Source organism: Lissotriton vulgaris, chromosome 1_1 (genome assembly GCF_964263255.1).
Source record: "Lissotriton vulgaris chromosome 1_1, aLisVul1.2, whole genome shotgun sequence".
NCBI lineage: Eukaryota > Metazoa > Chordata > Amphibia > Caudata > Salamandridae > Lissotriton > Lissotriton vulgaris.
In genome coordinates, this window is record NC_141685.1 from 1,739,368,879 (window position 1) to 1,739,391,587 (window position 22,709).

Genomic DNA, 22,709 nt, shown 5'->3' on the forward strand with positions numbered 1-22,709 from the left:
TCTGGTCAAAGTTATGAGGCCACTTTGTGCCCAGCTCCCTCCCCCCCCCTTCTTTAAGTCCATGTCACCATCTCACTTCCCTGTGTGGTCTCATTCTGTGAGCATTCACTGACACTGGCTCTATTCCACTAAGATGTGAGCTCATCTGTCCTCTTTTTCCTGCCACCCCAGGCAGTCCTTGTTGCTCGCTGCTGTACCTCTACCAAGCTACTTCCCACCTGAGGACTGCCGCCAGGCCACTTCTCACCTCACTCATCACTGGTGCTCACTCAATCTACTCTACCCTGTCCATGTCATGGTGCCCTATTCCAACCATACCCGGTTCGGTGATATATAGAGATGGCTATACAGAATATCGAATTACAGGGATCTCTGCTGAAAAACATTTGGGGGAGGGGTGGCAGGGGAAGCACCCACTGTGTGAAAGAATCACTCCCACCCACTTGTCCCTGTAGCGATCATGCAGCTTCCTCTGTCTGAAGCCCCATCCATCTGGATAAAGTGAGAGCTTCTAACATGGATGCTGAGATGGCCTGATGCCAGCTTTAGCTGTATTCATCCTCACCATCTTTTCCCCAGATTGTCTAGAACTTTGAACAAGGATCCCAAAGGGCGGGCAGGTTTGTGGGAGATGGCAAGGACCATGTTATGGGAGTCCCCCTTCAAAGTTGCAAATGAGATTGAGTGCTCCAACATCAAGCAGGCCTTGCTCCCATCGTATAACCGAATCAGTGGGGCCTTGCACTGGACGAAAACTACGGCTCAGTTACCCAAATCAACAAAAGCAGACAACAGTATTACTGTAGACTCACAGAGACACTGGAGGAGGGTGGTTCTTATAATATGAGTCTCCGTATCCCTTATGGGACAGGGGAAGGAGGGGGATTTGGCCTTGAAATGCTCCTCTTACATCCGCCCTAAGGGAACTGTTGGTCTATGATTGCTACCTAACCACTCACAGCTTTTCCCACATGGCAGGCACTCGCCACCCAGTGCTAGCAATCCTAGATCCTGCAGGCCCAGCACGAGCCAGTGCAAAGAACCAGCCTCAGGGTCAATTCACTCAGACACCAACGTGCCATTTGGGTCGTCTTTTCGCACTTCATTCCCACAGAGGGAGGCTGCTGTGTTTAGAAAAAACTTTGCACAGAAATAGCTTATACATATAACGTTAGCCCTTCTGCCCAGCCGTGCCAAGTCTCAGCCATTGGCATTTTTATTTTAGTTTAGGTGACATGCACTGCACTCTACAAGTAGGTAAGATCGTCACCTGATCCCCTTTTTAGGTTTCGCTGGGGGGCGGAGCTGTAAGCTCCGCCTCCAGAGAAATCTGTAGTTTCTAGTATGGGTGACTTTACCCCGCCTCTCTGCTTCATTGGCTAGCTCCATAAATGGAGGCTAGCCATTGGAACAGAGAGGCGTCCGTCAATGCCGGACCAGACACGGGGGCGTTCCCGAGATTCTTTGGCTTTTGCCGACGTCACGCGACGCCGGGAACGCCCCCGTGTCTGTTCCGGCATTGCCGGCACCTCCCTTGCTGCTCGGGACGGGTGAGTGACCTTCCCTCCCTTTCTCCCCCTCCCTCCCTCCCTTTCTCCCCCTCCCTCCCTCCCTCCCTCCCGTTCTGCTCGATCCCCGCCCGGGGGTTTCTTCAGCCGGCCGGCCAATCCTAGCGCGGCCGGCCGGAAGTGCCCGCCCCCCCGCCGCCCGGGGGAAGAAGGAAGACGGCGGCCCACAAGCAGTATGGCGGGCTCCTCCAGCAGCATTGGCGGCGGCTCGAGGTTTCATTTTCGCCAGCTCGCCGCTGCTTCCTTGTTCCTGAGCTCTGGGATCCTCGGCGGTGAGTTGGTTGAAACCTGCAGCCAGGTATATTCTATGGGCATGTCAGCGCCTTACAATGTCACCTGCAGCCAGGTATTCTGTGGCCATGTGGACGCCGTATACTGTCACCTGATGCCCATAGTTTGCCACCTGATTGGTATTTGATGCCCACCTGATTGGTATTTTGATCGAAGATTAGGTGAGACGTGAAATATAAACAGGAACTAAATCACTGACATTGAACACGTTCAAGTTTTTCCATCCATTGTTTTAAAATCTATGAGTTATTTGCCATTGTAGTTAACTACATGAATGCAGGACCCGTTTCGATGTCTATTTTTAATTACTAACAGGTCTAAGACCCGGAGGAGCCAGCACAATTAAAGCCCTGGATTCCAGGCCCTGGTGACGTCACTCGGCACGTCATGCCCGCTCCTCTTACAACACTTGGGAGGTCTGAAGGGTTTTCCCCTGTATAGCAGGTCGCTACTCTATATGCTTCATTTATGTAACGTACTCCTGTAAAGCTCCCTGATTCCTGGGGGCCATGTCCGCGCTATATCAAATTAAAGATATGTATATGTAGTATTTGTACATCAGGTCGAGTTAACCTGTCACTCCAAAGCAACCCGCTTTGGTACACATGATGGATTTGTCTACAGAAAAAGTTGATAACTTCATAGAAATTCCATAGGATACAATGAAATGTTGGAAATTCTTGTTTTATCAGCATGTGTAGTTAGAGTGGCCTCCAGTTCGGGGCTGTTTTTTGCTTCCAGTCAGTGTGACAAGTCATGATGACAGCATGATACCTGTTTCACCCCAGACAGACCCCTGCGGCCGTTCACCCTTATTTCCATCTTCATGGGGTTCACACGCGGCGTGGATGCCTTTAAGGACATTGACGTGTTGTCAGTTACACTGCTTTCCTGAGCCTGGTTATGACACAGCCCAGCTGCACCCCGAGTTGTCATGGCGGTACCTATCACTAAATTATTTCGGAGGCGTTAGCACTCCTGGCTTTAGCTCCAGGTTCCAAAGCCCCGCCCCCTCGTGGTAGGTATCTTCAGACCCCGTCAGGGAGAGGCCCCTCCTGCCCCGTGGGGGCCATCCCGGGATCCGAGCTTCCCACGGCCATAAAGCCGAGGTGTCAAAAGCCTGCACCGCAAAAGGGCCGAGAGGAAGCCTCTACGGGTCAGCCCAGGAGCCAAACTGGACAAAGACGGAGGTGTGAGGCTGACACTTCGACCCACGCGCTGCATCGACCTGTCAACTTTCCCATGGCAAGAGGGAGGCACGGGAAATGCCAGTGCCACAAACACTCGCAATCACTTCTCTGCTCTGGGGTCTCTCGCAGGCGTTGTCATGCATTGCCCTGTCATTGAAGGTTTTTTATTCTCTTTGCATCGGGTTGTGTATTGTGCAAGTTAAGGCACCGCCCTTTCCCACCCCCAGGTTTAGGCATTTGACTCGGAGATCAACTGTCTCCGTGCCACACTAACTTTATAAATTCATTCCACTGAGCAGCAGACAGTAGTAAAAGCTAAAGAATGGATGTGTTCAATTAAGTGTTCCCTTGGTTTAAGGCTGTTCTAAATCTGCCCAAAGCCAAAAATGTTGCGATTGATTTATCAAAGGTTTTGTTATGGTTTAAGGAAGCCACACGACTGCATGTTTTGGATTACAATAGTCCCAAACCTTTCCTATTCCAGGGGAAATAGCCCGGGTTTTCCAAGTGTTTGTCATGGTTTAAGGCAGCCTTAAGGCTCTCCCTCTTGGCACGAGACAGTCGTAAGGCTCTCCTTTGATTTAAGGAAATATTTAGATTGATTTAAAACGGTATTAAGGTTGAATCAAAACAGTATTAACCCTGTTGTCTCTGACAGACTTTTCTAATCAAGGCAAGATGGTCTTGGTTTGCAAATAGATTTCGGATGGTTTAAGACAGTCTTAAAGAATTAGGACTATCCTTTTTAGGTTTCGCTGGGGGGCGGAGCTGTAAGCTCCGCCTCCAGAGAAATCTGTAGTTTCTAGTATGGGTGACTTTACCCCGCCTCTCTGCTTCATTGGCTAGCTCCATAAATGGAGGCTAGCCATTGGAACAGAGAGGCGTCCGTCAATGCCGGACCAGACACGGGGGCGTTCCCGAGATTCTTTGGCTTTTGCCGACGTCACGCGACGCCGGGAACGCCCCCGTGTCTGTTCCGGCATTGCCGGCACCTCCCTTGCTGCTCGGGACGGGTGAGTGACCTTCCCTCCCTTTCTCCCCCTCCCTCCCTCCCTTTCTCCCCCTCCCTCCCTCCCTCCCTCCCGTTCTGCTCGATCCCCGCCCGGGGGTTTCTTCAGCCGGCCGGCCAATCCTAGCGCGGCCGGCCGGAAGTGCCCGCCCCCCCGCCGCCCGGGGGAAGAAGGAAGACGGCGGCCCACAAGCAGTATGGCGGGCTCCTCCAGCAGCATTGGAGGCGGCTCGAGGTTTCATTTTCGCCAGCTCGCCGCTGCTTCCTTGTTCCTGAGCTCTGGGATCCTCGGCGGTGAGTTGGTTGAAACTTACATTATGACAAGCTTAGTGCCGTTGTGTCTGGTATCAAGGTGTTATATTACAACTAGCTCCTAGATGAGTATAACATATAGTTTACTGACTGACGATGAAGTGAGCCATGTTATAGGCAGAGGTGCACACTGAAAATTCCAATATCTCACATACATTCAGATGCACACGAGCCAAAGGGGCGCCGCAGATGTTACGGTGCCCATAGGTTGCTGGTCTGTGCCCAAAGCACGCTAAGAACACGCGAGTCTTAAACGAGTCCGGGACACACTCAACACGTTGTACTTGGGCCGTTTCGGATCTGGCTGGATTCTTCACGCAGATGTTTTCCCTCGTACTAGAACAAAATACGGCAAACAAAGATCTCGACTTTGTCAGTTAGGCTCTACACACTCGACCTCCATATTAACACAAAGTGTACGAGAGTAGGCGTGGTTTTACACTGACGGAAAGGGAAGTCTTCTTGACCATTAAAGAAAAGCTTTTCTTCTCTTTATCGACCGGTACCCCTTTCACCATTTCTAAGTACCCCCGGGTCCTCCGCTTGTATGAGTCCCCCCAGGGTGCTGCAAAGAGTTCCGTACATTTGCTTAGTTCGTAGTCAGTTTAGCTCTGCCGGGAGTGTTGTGTAGCCTTCTCAGCCAAAAATCACTGTGGGTGTTTTTTTTTTAACATTGGTGTGTTATTTTCTTTTTTTCTCCCAAAAAAAAAAACGAATCCAAAGTAGGAGTGCAGTAGTGGAAACAACGTAACGGCAGCTGACAGTCAGCGGTTATGTTTATGATGCTGCATTGTTTGTGCCAGGTTGGAAGTTACCGGCTTCCGGGTGTGGGGCAGGACGTTCCAGAGAAGTCCGATTCAGGTGAGGTACTTGCAAACAGACATCTCGTTTATGCATCTATTTCTGGGAGACCGGGCAGATTCGATTATTTGTAAAACACGATAGTAGCAGGGTTATACTTTTATAATACAACAAAAAGGCAATTGTTCGCAGCTTCGAAGCACTAAGCTTAAACTATCCTCTTGAGAAACAATTATTGTCTCGCCTTTGTGGCAGGTTTTCCGGTGATTATAGTGCTGTTCATTGAGTTGTTCGGTATTTTTAGTATAGTTGAAATCATCAAGCAGCGGTCAGTATTTCCATTGTATACGTTGACAGATGCATTTTGGTGATTACATTTTATCTTCACATATATCGAGAAGTGCATATCATCTGGACTTTAAATTGCTTCTCACATCTCTGTAATTTTGGTCAAGAAAGTCGCTTGGCAGCTTCCTGAAACCGAAATCTCCGTCTGACCAATATAGTGTAAAATGTGTGTTCCTTCGTGGCCTCTAGATTACAGGCAGCCTACCCTGGTGGTACGTATATGCATTTTTCCTGTTTTGAAAGCAGGACAAAGTGTTGTAAAATCTGAATTTAGCAGCCCACCATATCGCAGCTGATAAGGGTCAACGTTTTAAATATATGTGTTATATTAACTGCTTTGAGTAGGATGACAATGGTGAGTGGTCTCTAAGGGGGACGTGGCAAGAGTTAAGGCACCTTTATAAAAGGTGGGGCAAATACCTGTGAAATAGAATACTACGCCTCACATTCATAAACGGGGCTTCTGATCATAACAATAACCGGGATCAGTAAGCTCCACACTATGTAGCAGTTTGTATGGCAACTTTACCCTGGGCCATAAGCAATAATGCTGGTGACTGTAGCCTGATATTTCTGGCTTCTATTCTTCCACTGCTTACTTTTCAACCATTACTTTTTTAGGTTTCGGCTGCAAAAAAGCTGCGCAAGCAGCTTTTGCGCAGGAGAAATCTATTGAGTTACAGTATCGTGCTCGGCTGGGGACGCAGGGCACCGGACCGCCCCCTGCAGTGAGTATTGGAGGCACGGGAGGGGCGGGAAGCCCGGGTGTCGGGGATATTCATTGAGCATGGGTTTAGGGAACACGTCCGAAAAATGAGGGTGACCGATCGGTACTCTTTCTTACCACGTGACTGTATAGTGGGCCTTACTTTGCCGCCACCTCTTTGATTCCCTCACTATAATTCAATTGCTCCATTTTATTTATGCCAGTAGCGCATTCACCTGGAGCTTGCCAGTACTTATTTCTAGTAGTCACCGTAACCTACGCGATTTGTTTACTTTTTCCATGTCTATATTTCGCTGGTTTATTACACATGATTTGGGATTTAGGAGGGTGCACTTTAACTTCCAATGTGTGCCCTTGAGCAGAATTTTTTCTTAATAGTTTTATGTTCCTCTCCGGTTCCATTTGTCACGTAAGTCTTGACTAGCCATCATCGCTTTATTTTCGTCAGACTCCTGTATTTTTAAGTGTGTAGGTTTTGTCCCTTAGGCCTCGTTGTCTGGGGTTCTGCTGGCCCCATGTGTCTAGTTGCACGTGGCCAATGGGCATTCCCAATAGGAATAGATCGACCCAGATATGTACATACAATACCATATTGGACGGGTATATCCTAACTTTGTATCAAATGATTCCCCGTTGACTGCAAGTCAAAGGGACACAGCTTTGTAAGTTCTGGGATTTCCTTCATACAATCATTAGTTTCAGACGTGTTGGTCGAATTGAAGTGAATCAGGACTACACATCCCAGAATGCACACGTTTCTAGCTTCTGACTGCCCTCTACAACCAGCAGCGTGTTGCTTTGCCAGAGCCACTCACCTCCTCCTGACTCACCACCTGCAGCATGTTCAGCCGATTCTTGCCCATTTTTGTAGCATGAGCCACTTCTGCCCACCAGAGACATGCCACAAAGGGCGCTAAGATTCGAGCCGACGTCTGGGCTTCGAGTTCTCCTGTGCCTCAGTGAGAGGGTGCACGTGGATCGGTGTTACTCGTGTACACTCTGCGGTGGAGAGTTCCTTGCCTCGATTTACGCTATACATTCAGGGTCCAGTGTGAGAGCTGTGTGTGCTGTGAGAGCTGTGTGTGCTGTGAGAGCTGTGTGTGCTGTGAGAGCTGTGTGTGCTGTGAGAGCTGTGTGGGCTGTGAGTTGTGTGTGCTGTGAGAGCTGTGTGTGCTGTGAGAGCTGTGTGGACTGTGAGAGCTGTGTGGACTGTGAGAGCTGTGTGGACTGTGAGAGCTGTTGGCAATGTAAATAACAATGCCATTTATTTTTAAGGAAAAAAAAAAAGAAGAAATGTCATGAGCAATGCCAATAGCTCTAACTTTTCCAAAGGCGAAACCATTGCATTGTAAATGCTTGTTCTTTGAGTGTGCAGGGGCTGGCGGAATGACAAGTGACCGCGGGTGTCCACAAGGTGCTAGTCTGGGCCCTATTGAATAATGTAGGTCCTTACAGGTGATGACCTGAATGTGGAGCCTGTGCTGTGAGGGAAACAACCTGGACCCACAGAAACGTGAATGCGGATTGGCGATGTCACAAGCATCGTATCTGAGTTGTAACTCATAGAACCAGTGACTCATCAATGTGACTGAAACCAGGCTTCCAATGTAATCATGCTAATGCGTGACAGTCACTCTAAGAGGATTGGTGACGTCACAACGCAGGCTATTACAACGCCTGCTGTTACAACGCGGTTTTTACATTGCATACCATTACAACGCATAGTGCTTTTAAGCGCTGGATAGTGAATTATTTAATTTACTATTCCAACTCCAGTCCCCGTGGATAGTAGGGAAGGTGTTGGATAGTAAATTAAATATATTCCCTATCCTAGAGCGCCCCCCAGCGCAATGCGTTGTAATGGTTTGCGTTGTAATGGTTGCGTTGTAATGGTAGTGCGTTGTAATAAATGCGTTGTAAGTGATGTTTCCCCTCTAAGATCACTAACGAGTTAACCCCTTGCATGCTGCCGCGATTCCGCCCCTGTGCGGCAAAATCGCCAGTGGGCGGGTTTATGACGGCCCCCATCCGTCATCAGCACACGAGCGCCGTAGTGCATGACGGATGGGGCCGTCATCAGCATGCAGGGGTTAAACAAGTCCAGGTCGGAGCTTGAATATGTTATCACCCGATCCATGTCTGATGCCACACGCAACTCTAGTGCTGCCCCCTAAGACAGCACTTTCTTTCACTTTTCCCACTGTGAACTTACTGCAATGCCATTGCTATCTTTGTGGGGTACTAACTCCTCTGCGAACCCCACTTACTTGCCTCTCATAGATGAGTTGACAACCGAGTGCACTTGAGTGCACATGGGTTCGTTTCTTGCATGAATGCACTCATTTTAGTGTTCTCGTGGAGGGTGGGTTCAGCCTGGCTGCCCCCTCCTCCAGCTCTACCTGACCACGTTTTGAACTCTCCGGAGGAAGAGGCTCTGGTGTTGGGTCGGATGTCATCACCCTCTTTTCAAAACCCTGCCTTCCTCCAGATCTCATTCTGCTCCTTCCTGCACGCCCCTGTCCACGTTTCCTGCAGATAATGTCCCGGACAAAGGTGAAACCTTTATCTGTATACAAAGCACTCGGGTACCTATTGGCACGAACGATTGTTCAGAAAGGGAGGGCGATAGATGGAGCGAGAGAGACATAAGGGAGGAGAAAGAGAGAGAGAGGGAGAGGGGGAGAGAGACAGAGAGAGAGAGAGAGACGTCACAATTCTCTTGTCTGTCGAAATTCTGTTTTGGAGAAGAAAACGTAACCCAAAAGCTCCTTCCTCTCTTTGTTCCCCTATTCTGACCTCCTCCCCTTATTCCTCTTTCTCATGTCTCCTATTCCTTGCATGGCTCAGGTGACATTAAATGCTATGAAAGAATTAAACACAATGCACAATTCATTCTCGGCATGTTCTCAAATCCAGCCATTTTGTTTGGGAAGGCTATCTCCCTTGAAATCATACCTGCTGCCAAAGCAGAGGCCTAAACTGAGATCAACAGAAGTTTCTTTCCACATCTATGGACTGTGTTTCAAATGTAAAAACCTATCATTTGAAACACAGAGGTGGCAATATACTCACTGTCCCACAGCCCAGCAAACTAGGCTGGTAGCAGAGCTCCAGGAGTGGCGCAACCGCAGTGCTAGGCAGCTCTAGCTTCCAGCAGGAGAGGCCCATGAGCTTCAACCTTCCACTATTGTGGATACTTGAGGAGGAGTGAAGTGTGTAGGGGCGCCAGGGATTGCTGCAAAGGAATGAGGATGGAAGGTGGCAGTCCATGATGTGAAGAACAGATCAGTCGGTCCCTCGTTCTAACTCTTGAGCCCTCTGCAGAGGTCTCTCCCTTCAGGACTGTTTGTCTCACACTCTCAAATTACATTGAACAAATGAACTTTAAGACTATCTCTTGCCACAGCAGAGAAGGGTTTAGCTCTTCTGTACTGTGAGGGAAAGAACAGTGAACTGGGGATGAGCTGCATATGAATGCATTACTGATGCATTGAGCATGAACATCTTAGAACCTATGAAGCTGGAGAAAACACTCCAGGCCCTGACTTCAAGAGCCAATCCTAGAAGTCGCTACTATGAAGCCGGGCTTTTCATCACTTTAACTTTGCAAAAGAAGATCTGTTACAAAGAATTATAAAAATCACTAAAAAGGCATCTGGGAGATGTGACCTCTTTCTTAGCTTTCCCCTCCATACTGAGGTCCAGCCACTTCATAATAGATGCCTGACAGTAGCTTTTAAATTGCATCTCCACTATACTGGCCTTGTTGTCATGCATGTTGCCTCCAGCCGGCGACGTTCTTAAAGATTTCATACGATACTGTCCCAAACCCAAGCTCAGAAAGGCTGAACATGCTCCACTGCACCCTGACCTCCGGCTTTTGCTCTTAGACTGTGACTACACAGAGTCAACAACCATGTCGACACCCCCTGCCCGCGAACATGAACTTGTGGCCTTATCTGTGCCCCCTACATAAGGAGATCGGCATCATGTCCCAGTGAAAGCACAAGGGTTAACATAGGAAATTCAGAGGGAGAAAGAAATTCCTGGAAAAAGCTTGCAATTCGCTGAAGTTGGCAGGCTGCCTTTTCTATTTTTATTTTTCACATTCACCCACACTGCACAAGCTCTTTAATTTTCTATAATTAAGTAGGGAGCTCAAGAACACTGTAGCTAATCTAGAGCTCATGGTTTATTGACCTGCTGCTTATGGGATTGTCTTTGATATTTTGGTTACATTTTTGACCGTACAGCCCCAGTGCTTCAATCTCCCAAATTGACTTCCTTAATGTTCCCTTATCTTTTATTGAAAAAGTTCCAATTTTTGTCACTTAGCTGGTAAACACATAACTGCAAAAGACAAGGACAACAAACTGAAAATGACTCAATTAATGCTTTCATCACCACATTTCAGCAACCAATGAGGCAGAAGTTGGCACTGCATGCAAGACAAATGGAACCTCTCGCATCAGATGCCCCCACACATGACCACACCCCCTCACTCTGATAAAACTGTTACTCCGCTCCCCTCACTCGGTACGGTTGGTTCTTCTACCAGCATCAAGCACAGCTGAGCTGACAGTGAGATGAAGGTCCATCACAAAGTTGTAGTGGAGCTGTCAGAACATACGGTACGTGGATGCCGAAAAATCCAGCCTGAATTCTGTGCACCATTTTAGTGCCATAACACCAAAAGAGCTGAATGGAAAGCATGCACCACAGGCAAAGAAGTGGCACTGACAACTGATGATAAGAAAATGCTCTTTAACTTGCATGCCAACCAGTGAAAGGCTTGGCTAAGAGAAGAGACCTTTTCAGTTTGCACACTGGCAACCAATTTTTCATATTTTGTTCACAAGTTGGAGAATGAGCAGGGGAGACGTACTAATCAGACAATTGTACAGCTATGCCCACCCAGTAACAGCAGTGCATTCAAATGGGCGAATTGGAAGGCCACTGTAAAGTGAAATAGCCACCGTAAAGGGCGAGATCAATTCTCAATTTAGTACAGAAAGAAGAAATGATACTTTTTTTGCAGCTTCCTGAAGAAGAGTTTGGACTGGTCCCGTCATCTTCACAGTGATGCTTACTAAAAGGGGAAATAAACTAGAAGGCCAAGATCATAGCGCCTTTCTCTTCTGCCACAGTATTGCATAAACCAAATAGGTGAAGTGATCATTGCACTATTCCTTACTAAATCAAGTATACTAAAACAATGTATGGCTTTTTATACATTTTTGCAGAAAAGGGTGCACTGCTAGTGACAAAATGCAATTTAAGGCAGAAATCAAAATGGGGTGTAACAAATGTTACAATCTAGCCATAGCTATGTAACCAATCTTTAGTGGTCATTGAACAGCCAGTAGCTATGCTGGTGTCTGTTAGTGTGAGCCGGGCAGAGAAGTGTGGCCTGGAGAACGATGATCAAACTATCGTGGGAAACTCTCATGGGATTTCCATCCAGCGCGTCACCTTTTACCACCACATTACACACTTCTTCTGGACAGGTGGTGTGAAATCCTGACCAGGGTTGTTTGGAGTAGGCTAATCCTAGCACAGCACGAAGTTTAACTTGCCGGCTGGTAGCTTTGGGATAGAATGCTACCTCTCTTACAAATGGTGGCCACCACCTATTTTGTCCCTGAAATTGCACAAGGCAAGGGTATTTAAGATTCAGGCATTAGTGGGTAGCCAAGGAAGGGTTACGCTTGGCTGGGGATGGTTGTACCACTTCAAGCACCAGCATGCTGACAGTGAAGGATTTGTATCTCACTTAAGGGCCGGATTTCAAGCATCACCCCCACATGTTTAAATACATGGTAAAGACCTAACAGCCCCTCCGAAGTACCCCTACCAATGAAGGTAAACTAGGCAGAGCAGACCTAGTTCGAGAAGCCCAGTAAAACCGACAAAAGACGAGCAAAAAAGCCCTTCCAAAAACATATTTAAAAGTTTAGCAATTTCCGCAATGACTTGGTTCCTGAATAAAAGCTTTCGATCAGCTTATCTACCACCTTTTACAAATGTGTATCTTAGGACTTTTCCATATTAGAAGATCCATTGTTCTTAAAAATGATTTGCCTAGGGTGGACTGTGTACTGGGACAGTTTGTGGTGTAAGTGATAGTGGAAGAGATTGATTGCGCATCAAAAGCAGACCACAGATGTATGTGACTGGAAGGTGGCTTTGGAATCAGGGACACCGAACTCAGAAAGACCCGCTCATGTTTTTGCCATTTGGATTTCTGTGGACATGTTAGTTAGGTATGTCTTCATAAGAGACTTTTTGTAATCATGCATGCAAAAACTTTGTCTGCAAGCGTCCTGGGCCCATGCCTAAAAAAGAGATTTACATTGTGCAGGGGACAAGAATTTGTATTTGAACTGCAATGTGGAGCTGGTGGAGTGTCTTAAACCAGATTTCACGATTGAGCCTTTTTACATTCAACCTTAACATGACGATCTATGTTTGTTCCTATTGAAGCTAGACATGTGTCTGTGGTTACAATAAAAACTCACCAGGATTCAAGAAAATCGATGGTGAATTGCACTTTTCATAAAGTTTAAGAAACATCTAGGTCATGAATGTCCAAATTAGCTGAGTGTCCATGCTCGTTTTTTACGACATCTGCATAAAATATGTTTACATACAGTAAATTTCAATTGAATTTATTTGCGGATTACAGATTATCCTAAAAATCTACTACAGATCCTCTTCAGTTGGCCCTACTTTGGACACACATTTCTCGGGCAGTGAGTAATATTCTTCCAGCCTCAAATGGGTGGCCGCTGCACAGATATGTCAATGCTGTGCATCTCTCTTGGGGCAGCTTTCCTTCAGATGTGGCTTTTTTTAGCCAGCAGCACTTTGCGTTTTGGCACTTTCAAACATGCACTGGAAAAACAGGATTGTGAGGCTGCGCCTTTCTTGTGAGTTTCCAGCCCACGCAGATCAAAAGCAGCTACAATCGCTAGACGGGGGGGGGGACACCAGGCCAGACGCTTTGCATAAGCTCACGGGCCTGCTGTTGATTGCTCTAATGCGGTACTTAGAGAGGTGACACTTTGCCGCGACGGTGTCAACGTTGGAACTTGAAGGACTGGCTGAGGTGTTACGTTTTCGGGAAAATTCAAATAAGGTGGAAAGGCTGTTTCGCTCTTTGTCATGAAAATGCTATCTTTAGCGATGCATGAAAATACACGTTTCTGTCACAAAAGACTACACTCGAAGTAGCAATTACTGCAAAGAAACTCAGACTCGAGAAGAAACGTGGACATTTCCGTCTTTTTTATAATAGTAAAGACTGTTAGTGAAAGGTGTGCATACTAAAAATGAAAGAGACTGTCCTGCAGGGGGGGGCGGGAGGGGGGGGTTGGCGAGGGGGTAGGGGGAGGGGGCTGTTTCTACACTGTTTTCAGATGCTTCCAGGGTTTTTATAATCTGACCACAAGGCTCACTCCAAACAGCATTGACTAAAAAATGTGGCACGTCTTTTATTACAAGAGGTGTATACATGAAGGGCTCTTTGGTGCGGAGGCGACACTATATGTGTTTATGCAATCTACCTGGTTTGGGAGAGTACTACGCTAAAATTAAGAATGGTGTGCTGGGCAACCCACAGTCCCGCCGGCCCTGCTTACAAGATAATTCTTAGGAAAGGAAAAGGGCAAACGTGGAAGGCCACTAGGCCCGGCTGAGCGGGACACGGCTCAGCCGGGCTTCTTAGTGAGTGTGGGCAGAAGCCGGCGGGTGTTACGTCAGACAGCCAAACTGTGCATGAAAGCGAATCAAGGCTGCAAAGTTTACAATTACACATTTACTTAACGGGTGGCTGTGCGAGAAGATCTATGCCACTGAAATGTAAAAACGTATTTATGCGGAGGATACGCAATAAAATGCAACAGAAGAAATACTACGGGAAAGACATTGAGATTTGCATTAATGGCTGAATACCAGCTCGAGTGAAATTCAAGAAAAATTAGAAGGCCCCTATATATTGACCTTTCAGTCCAATCTATAGACTTGTTATTTAGGGACTCCACCTGTTTTTGAATACCAGCTCGGGCACATCCGAGATTAATGAGACACTCGGCGATGACTAGACGACAATCTTTTGAGAAAGTCGACCACTACATATGTATGTTGATGGGGGAGGCCTAGGAAGTTTGCAGCCGGTCGTGACAATAGGGAGGACAGCAAAAGTTTGCACCTGTTTGGGAAAACACTCGTTTGAATTGATTCTGGGCGTTGAAGGGGGGTGGGGGGGGTGCAAGATTCACTCAGGGGGCTTAAGCCGGGAGTGAAGGAAATGGCCTGGAGCGGAGGCCCGTGAGCACATCAGTCCACAGGAAGTGGCTATGAAAGGTCATGGACAGACAGACAGGTCTCTGGGGTAGACAACGTTTAGAAACTCTGGCGATTTTATGTGTTGCAGAGTCCAATAGCCAAACTCTTACTTTAACAAATCTAATATTTTTCCTCAACACCTCCCCTCTTTAGACTTTTGTGTTAGCACTGTGAGCTACACAAGTTAACACACAAAAATAGAGCTGTGGGTCCGTAATCTGGGGTGCAATTTTAAGGGCGCAGTAAAATGTCCTCGAAACGCTATCTTTTTTTTTACCAATGAAAACCACATTCTGCTGTGCATTACCTGCTTTAGGTTCGTTATAAACATCACGTTTCTACGTTACTTCCCGACTCCCGCAGCTGTGCTGACACCCAAGTGCAGGCCAAGGACGGCTGTTCACCAAGGCAACAATGTTGCGGTTCACAGATGAAGCGCACACATGAACGGGTTGCTTAAAATGCCTCCAGCCGCAAGGCATGCCCCAGACCAACCTGTCGTGATTTTGTGCCAATCTACAGGGGGTGGCCAGAAGAAGCCATACATCGGGGCGAGAATGTGGCAAGTCTCAGTTGCTGAAAACAAGTCGCTCAGGTATTTTGCCGCTGACATATACCATGCTGACATATGGAGCTGTCCGTCCCACCGCTCCTGGGCCGGAGAGGGGGCTGTCGAGTCCATAAATAGCCCAATACTTGTGAACCGGCATGGAAAACCCGTGCCTGCAAGGTAACCCCGTATCTCGGCTCTTACAGATAAGCACCTATCCCCACACTCCTCAGGGTGTCTGTCACGTGCCTGTCTGAGATCACCCCAATGTCGCTGGTGCAGCCAACCCCTCCCCGGCCCGGCGGATGGTCGAGTCTACCATGCAAGCGTCAATACACTTAAAGCAGCCCCCCCTGCATCCGTCGTGCAACAAAGGGCCATTTGCAATCGTAGTCTCTGCGCCCGTCACAAGTGGCACTCCTGCTGCGAGAACAATGCACCGCACACACAATGAAAACCATGACAAGCTCGAAAACACAAATCCACCTTCAGGGCCGAGCCAGGCAACCAGAAGCAATCCACTCTCATAACAGTCAGGGGCCGAAACAACGAATGACAGCGGCGTTAACCTCAGGGGCTGTGCAGCATATTTTATGCAAAAAATGGAATATGGCAGAACGGTTCGCCGAGCTGTGCCAGTGCCGGTAAAAAAGCAAGGCAGGGAGGCCAGACTGCGCCACGAACACCTTGGAGGAAACAGCCTTTTAAGCATGCAATCTCTGGGTGGATCAGTACCTGCTGGCAGGTGCCGCCTCCACGCCCTCTGCCTCACAGACAGAACCGAGACCAGACCGCCTGCCCGGCTGGCAGCCCTGTCTGAAACTTGCACACGGACTTCCGTCTATTAATACCGAGAGGCAGGTGGCACAGAGGAGGGGGGATTCTCAGAAGAAGCATTCTTGGGGACTTTTTGGGGATGCAACTGGCAGCATCTGGGAGTGGTGGGCAATATCTCGTGAAACGTGTGAGGGCTGTGGATCCCAAAACATTCTTATGTTTCTATTTTTGAACTCCATCTGGCAAAAAATGACTGCTGGGAAATGTCCAAGTCAATGAAATAACAGCAGATAACTCCAGGGTCTTCCAGTCCAGATCCTTACTTCTTGGGAAGGCTGTGTTGTTTGTTTTGCACACTGGGCGGGTATCAGGTGCATGCTATTGTTGTCTTTCCCATGTCCCCACCCAACCACCATCAGATTACTCAATAATGGGCACCCATGCTTGTCCCTACATTGCTGAACAGCTGAGTCTTGCAACTGCTACCTCCATCACGTGCTCTGAATATCAGCCCACATTGCTGTAGGCCTATGTAGGCCTCTCTACTGATCACCATACCGACTGGAGGTTGCATCTGCGCATCTTAAATACCAGAGTTTGCAAACCATCGTCTCCGGATTGGTGTGCCTCTCTGAAGTACAACCCATGGTTACCGGATATCCTGGCCTGGGAATCATGTGCCCTTCACATGCTGGAAGCCCCAGAGTGCTGGACCTCAGGTTCCCCAAGGTCTTCTTCTGGTCTCCATAAAGTTGAGGTCCAGGCCCAGGACACCTGACCTACGAGCTTTGACAACTATGAACAACTGCAGCCTCTATATTTCCCTTGCCTCTTTGCACCCCAAAACCATGCACAAGACTTACCTTGTAGGTGGCTGTGGTGGCAGCGGTCGCGGTGGTGGTATTGAGTGGAGGCAGTGTGATGGGTGACAGTGGGTACCCTTGGCCTGCTCTCGCAGACCTGGGCACCACAGCAGCGATGTCTGGAAAAACCTCCCGCTGTCTTGCAGCGCCTTCACCTGCCGGCCCTGGCGCAAAGGAGAAACAAAAGGCGCATTAGTAGGGAACCCATACAATCTCAAACAAGGATCATTCCTGTCCATAGCACTTAGACAATAGCATGACCCATCTTATACACACTAGTGAGACTCATCCGGCCATCACTGTGGCAACACACATTGTGCAGGAAGGCAAACAAGAATGCCACCAACATCTCTAATAACAGCTTAGCCAGACGGCAAAATCTGCTAATGGCATATAAGTGGTGATTGACATTTACAGTTAAACCTCTGATTGGGAATTATCAAACCATTACATCCATGCAGAAAATGACATCCACTGCCAATGCCTCGCCCGCCTGGAAAAAAAGGGAGGACTCACCTGTCACTCCACAGGCCCACTTTCTGTCCACCCAGACAGATTCTCTCCATCTCGATTGCATGTCACGACTAAGAGCGTGCAAACTATGACATTAAATGAAGAAAGCGCCCCACAAACACAGATCTCTGCTGAGGCTTAAGCAGTAACGTTTCTCCCCATGGCCAATGTGCTCTTTAAGGGTGTTCAGACGGACAGAAGACTGTCAGTCACCCATGTCGGGATTGCAACCTTTCACCAGAAGGCTGCACACAGATCGCTGCACCTAGCAGTTACCCACTAACCCAACTTAACAGAAAAAAAGGGAACATATGCTAAAGCCTGTACATTGAGCATATTGTCTATTTTGTAACCTCTCGGCATTTTATTGACAGTATGTGTGCTGAATGGTCGTCTGATATTTAGATAAAAGGTGATATTAGATGTTAATATCACTCAGCTCAACAGCACTAATTTCAGCGGGGACAGCAGGGTCTGGCTGGTCGGGAGGTACCTGTGTTCGACCTTATGGTCTCAGGTTCAAATCCCAGCGGAGCCACGGCCTTCTGAGGTCGATAAAATCAGTACCAGTGAGTTGGGTAATAATAAACATCTGTTATTCAGCGCAAAGATACCCCCGAGTGAGCGAGCGCTTTACACATACACGTTATGTCATCAAAGGCTGCCGAAATAGTGGTCGGAAGATTACAGACAGCGGTACCTACCACAATAAGCCATTTTACCAGGGAATTTGCGGACATTCGGGAACGGCATTCGGGAAGGGAGACAATGCATGGGATGGTTTGAGACAATTTTTAAAAACGCCGATCACCTGAAGACCTATTGCACTCGTTTATTCGATTTTTTGTGTAGTGTAAATAACACCAGTCTCACTATACAGCATTAGAAAGAGATGCCCGTCTGTAAATACAGTAAACTCACCTTCCACCGGGCAAACAGCATGCCATGTGCAGAAAAAATGAGGAAAATAGAAAAGCAATGACAGCGGCTCCCCCAAAGCTCCGAGATCTCGGTTTCATGTCCTGTGTGGGCGACGGTGGGGTGTGGAAAATGAAGGCGATTTCCTGCTGCACAGCCAGCCGTCCTCACACACAGCCCGTGCCAGCTCGGCTGTGCTTGTGCAGAGACGGGGACAGGGCGTGCAGGCTCCCGGATCTGGTGGGGGAGCAAGGAAGGATATCGGGCATCCTGGCTGCAGCATCCGGGGACCCCTCTCCCCCGACCCCCGTCCTCCAGCTGGCTCAGACAGGAGCAGCCTGTCGTTTCCTGGTGAACATGGCTGCTGCAGGGGAGGGGTGAGAGGGAGTGACCGCACTTTGGGAAGGGGCTGCCGCTACCCCCCTCGCGGCCGCCTCCCGCTGCGGTGACCGCGCCCACTGCCCCTATCGCGGGCAGGAGAGGGAGCCTTGTCCCGCCCTCCCCTCCCGCAGCCGCCGCCCCTCATGACAACCCCGAGAGGCCATTGGCAGCTCAGATGGGGCGCTGAAGAAATGACTGTAAATAAAGACAGCTCGGTGGGAGGGAGGTGTAGCGAGACAGCCTCGGAGGCACGGCTGTCTGCACGGGCGGAGAGACATCCGCCCTCCCCTGCCGGACCGAGAAGCCACTCCCAGGGCCTGGGAACCGAGCTGTGAGGAGTGAGGGCCCCGCATGTGTGCCAGGGGTGAGGTGCGCGCACCGGGTGCGAGGGTACAGTGAGACCCCGCCTCCCTCTGCCCGTGCTTCTCATACCAGGCTAGGAGGAGGGTGGGGGTAGAGTTCACGAGAGGCCGCCCATGTCCTCAGGCTAGCATAGAGGGGGTGTGTAGTTCGGCGAGAGGCCGCCTCCCTGCCCCTAGGGTCCTGCGTCCAGGAGGTGGGGCTTTAGGTGACAGCCGCATACCCGGCCTTTTACAGCAGAATGACACCTCCCAGTCTGGGGAACACATATTATTTATTTATTTATTTATTTATGCATTTTTATATAGCGCGGACTTTACCCGAAGGCGTCAGAGCGCTTCACATTAGGAACAGAAATGAAACATAATGAGAAACATTACAGAAGAGCAGATTACTAAAACATACGTTACTTACATAAGGTAATAGTGACAATTGTGAGCAAACAAAAAACATGAGGTAGTAAAAATTGTGAGCAACCAAAAATACATGAGGTAGTAAAGGTAATAATGACAATTGTGAGCAAACAAAATACTTGAGGTAGTAAAAATTGTGAGCAACCAAAAATACATGAGGTAGTAAAGGTAATAGTGACAATTGTGAGCAAACAAAATACTTGAGGTAGTAAAAATTGTGAACAACCAAAAATACATGAGGTAGTCAAAAGTGCACAAGAGGAAAAGTGACAAGTGGGCAGTTGTAAGAGAAAACAGAGTATAATTTGAGGTATAATACTGCAATAAGTGCTAGGCACAAGAACAGGCGTTACGTAGGCAAGGTGGCACTTGTGCAAGTATCAAAGGTAAAAACATGTGAGAGGTAGCAACCGTGTGTTACAAGGGCAAAGTGTTGTGTGCATGTTACAAAAGGGCACCGAACACAAGTACATGGAGAATACTGCAAAAAGGCAGACACTCCCACCACAGGAAAACACTGGGAAGGCACTCCCATGGTCATGGAAAGTAGAAAATATCAGTAGTGGGAAGTCTTCCTCCGAATAGCAAGAGGACGTGAATTACTTTTGGAGGTGTCTCTGGAGGAGGAGAACTTTGAGGTCCCTTTTGAAGGCCTGGGAGGAGGCGGTGGTCCGGAGCTCAGGCGGAAACGAGTTCCAGATTCTCACTGCGTTGCCTGAAAAGGATTGGGCCATTGTTCTTTCCTTCTTGAAAGTGGGAGGTTCAAGCAGTAGATTCTCGGCATTGCGTGAAGGTCTAGAGCCTCCAGAGAGTTTCAGTTTATTCACCAGGTAGCGGGGAGAGGAGGAGTGCAAGGCTTTGTGGGTGATACAAGCGGTCTTGTAGATAGCTCTAGCCTCGAAGGGAAGCCAGCGGAGGGTGGATAACAACGGTGTGATGTGATCGCTTCTTTTGGCCCCATAGATGAAACGAGCTGCTGAATGGAAGACAGACTTAAGTGGGGACAGGTGAGATTTGGGGAGGCCAGTAAGAAGAGAATTGCAGTAGTCTAGTCTGGAGAGGACCAGCGATTGCACCAGGGTTATAAGGTCCTGCTCCGGGAAGAAGCGACGGATTCCCCAAAGAAGGCGCAGTTGGTAGCGAGCAGATTTTGCAATAGAATTGATGTGGGGAGTTAGATTGAGTTTTTTGTCTAGAATGACACCAAGAGATTTTGCGCTGTCGACAATGATGGGTTTGTTGTTTAGTAGATTCATCTGATCCATCCATGATTGAACCGGGGGAGGAGAGAGTGAGGAGGAGAAGAGGAGGAATTCAGTTTTGGAGGGATTCAGAATTAATTGATGAGATGACATCCAGTTTTGAATGGAGTCAAGAGTAGATTTTAGGATGGAGAGATCATGAGTGGAGGCAACCTTGAGGTAGAGTTGAGTGTCATCTGCATAGAGATGATAGTGAATCCCGGATTTGCTTAGGAGGTTTCCCAGTGGTTCTAAGTAGAGATTGAACAGTGTGGGTGCAAGTATAGAGCCTTGGGGAACACCTTGACCCACCGCCACAGGAGACGAAAGACTGTTCGCTATTTTGATCATTTGAGATCTGTCAGAGAGGAAGGATGCAAACCATTTAAGCACAGTGCCCTCCATGCCCATTCTCTGTTGAAGAATATTGAGGAGGGTGTTGTGATTAACAGTGTCGAAGGCTGCGGAGAGGTCAAGGAGAATTAGCAGACAGGACCCCCCTGAGTCGAGTATCCTCAGCGCATCATCAACCACTTGCAGTAGGGCTGTTTCAGTGCTGCAGTTTTGGATGAAGCCGGACTGACAATTGTCAAGAAGATCATTGTCCTTGATATGACGAGAGAGTTGTTTGGCTACACATCTTTCCGTTATCTTTGCAAGAAAGGGAAGGTTAGTGATGGGGCGGTAGTTATTGAGGTCATTCGCATCAGCAGTGGGCTTTTTCAGCAGAGGGGTGACCTGCCCAGTTTTGAAGGGGACAGGAAGGGAGCCTTGCCAGAGGGAGAGGTTGATCAGAGTGGTCCAATAGGAGAGGGAATGGGTATAGAAGTCAAAGGCAATGGCACTGGGGATAGGGTCAAGCGAATGGTTGGAGGGCTTTGTTTCCCGTATGCATTTGAGAAGGGCATCTTCAGATATGGGATCAAAGCTCTGCCAAATGGCTAAGGATTTGCGCTCCTCTGGAGGTGTAGGATGAGCAACCTGATCCACAAGTGATTTCACCTTTCCATCGAAGAAAGTAGCGAAATCCGCTGCTCTCTTTGTAGAATCCTCCACCTTGGAGGTTGGGGGAGAGCAGCTCGGAGTCTTGATGAGATCGAATAGTTTTTTGGGTCTATTTTTGGCAGAATCAAGGAGGGTTTTGAAGTGCGTCGCTTTCTCAAGGAAGATGTGCTTGTGGTATTTGGATCTTGCTGTCCGAAGCAAGGCTAAATTGTCAGTGGAAGGCAATTGCCTCCATTGCTTCTCCAGGAATCTTAGCTGCTTCCTTTCCTCATAAAGGGATTTGTTGAACCAAGGTGCTGAGGGAGTGGGCCTTATCCTTTTGCTTTTGAGTGGAGCGACGTTATTAATTTCAGCTTCAAGAACTGTGAGGCATTGGGAGGTGAGATCGCCAACAGCTATGTTCGGGTCTAGCCTTGGAAGTGAAAGCAAAGCTGATTCACAGAGGGGACCAACATCAATGTTTTTGGCATCACGGAACCAGGAGATGGCCCTCTTGGGTTGGCCAAGAGTTATAGAGTGTGAAAGTTGAAGAGAGAATGGGATGAGGTGGTGGTCAGACCAATCTACATGAATAGGGGTAGTAGTAGAGAGCATGCCTGCTTTAGAAATAACAAGGTCCAGGATTGCGCCCTTAGAGTGGGTTGGTTCAGTGCAGTGTTGGATAAGATCATTTGCCGAGAGGAAGGTGGCCAGTGAATTCGCAGAGGAGTCTTGTGGTGCGCCCCAGTGGAGATTGAAGTCACCCACGATGGTCTGATTGTCACTTTGAGAGTATTGGTCGCTGATGAAGTCTTTGAGATCTTCTATAAACGAAGAGCTACTGCTACAAGGCGGGCGGTAAATGATATGGAATCTGAGCGGTGAACGGTGTTGCAATTGAAGCTCAAGAGAAAGGCATTCAAAGGTGTGGGAGGAGCTGCTAGGAGACGCCTTAAGTTGGAGGGCGTTTCTGAAGATGACTGCAACACCTCCCCCCGTGTTTTCAGTTCTGTCATTCCTAAATATGGAATAACCTGTGGGTAATAGGAGATCAAATATAGAGTGAGAGGTATCTTTGAACCAGGTCTCTGTGAGGAAGAGCATGTCAAGTTTGTGA

The 22,709-nt window shown here is 48.3% G+C and overlaps 1 protein-coding gene across 1 annotated transcript in view; it reads right to left on the reverse strand.

Moving 5' to 3' along the window:
* Nucleotides 1-18,679, reverse strand: part of DYRK2 (dual specificity tyrosine phosphorylation regulated kinase 2) — a 39,254-nt gene extending 20,575 nt beyond the window's left edge. The window contains exons 1-2 of the mRNA XM_086919019.1: nucleotides 18,217-18,679; nucleotides 16,783-16,946 (exon numbers count right to left, since the gene is read on the reverse strand). The gene's annotated coding sequence lies outside the window, so the exon portion shown is untranslated. The remainder of the gene's footprint in view (nucleotides 1-16,782; nucleotides 16,947-18,216) is intronic.
* Nucleotides 18,680-22,709: the final 4,030 nt, after the last annotated feature.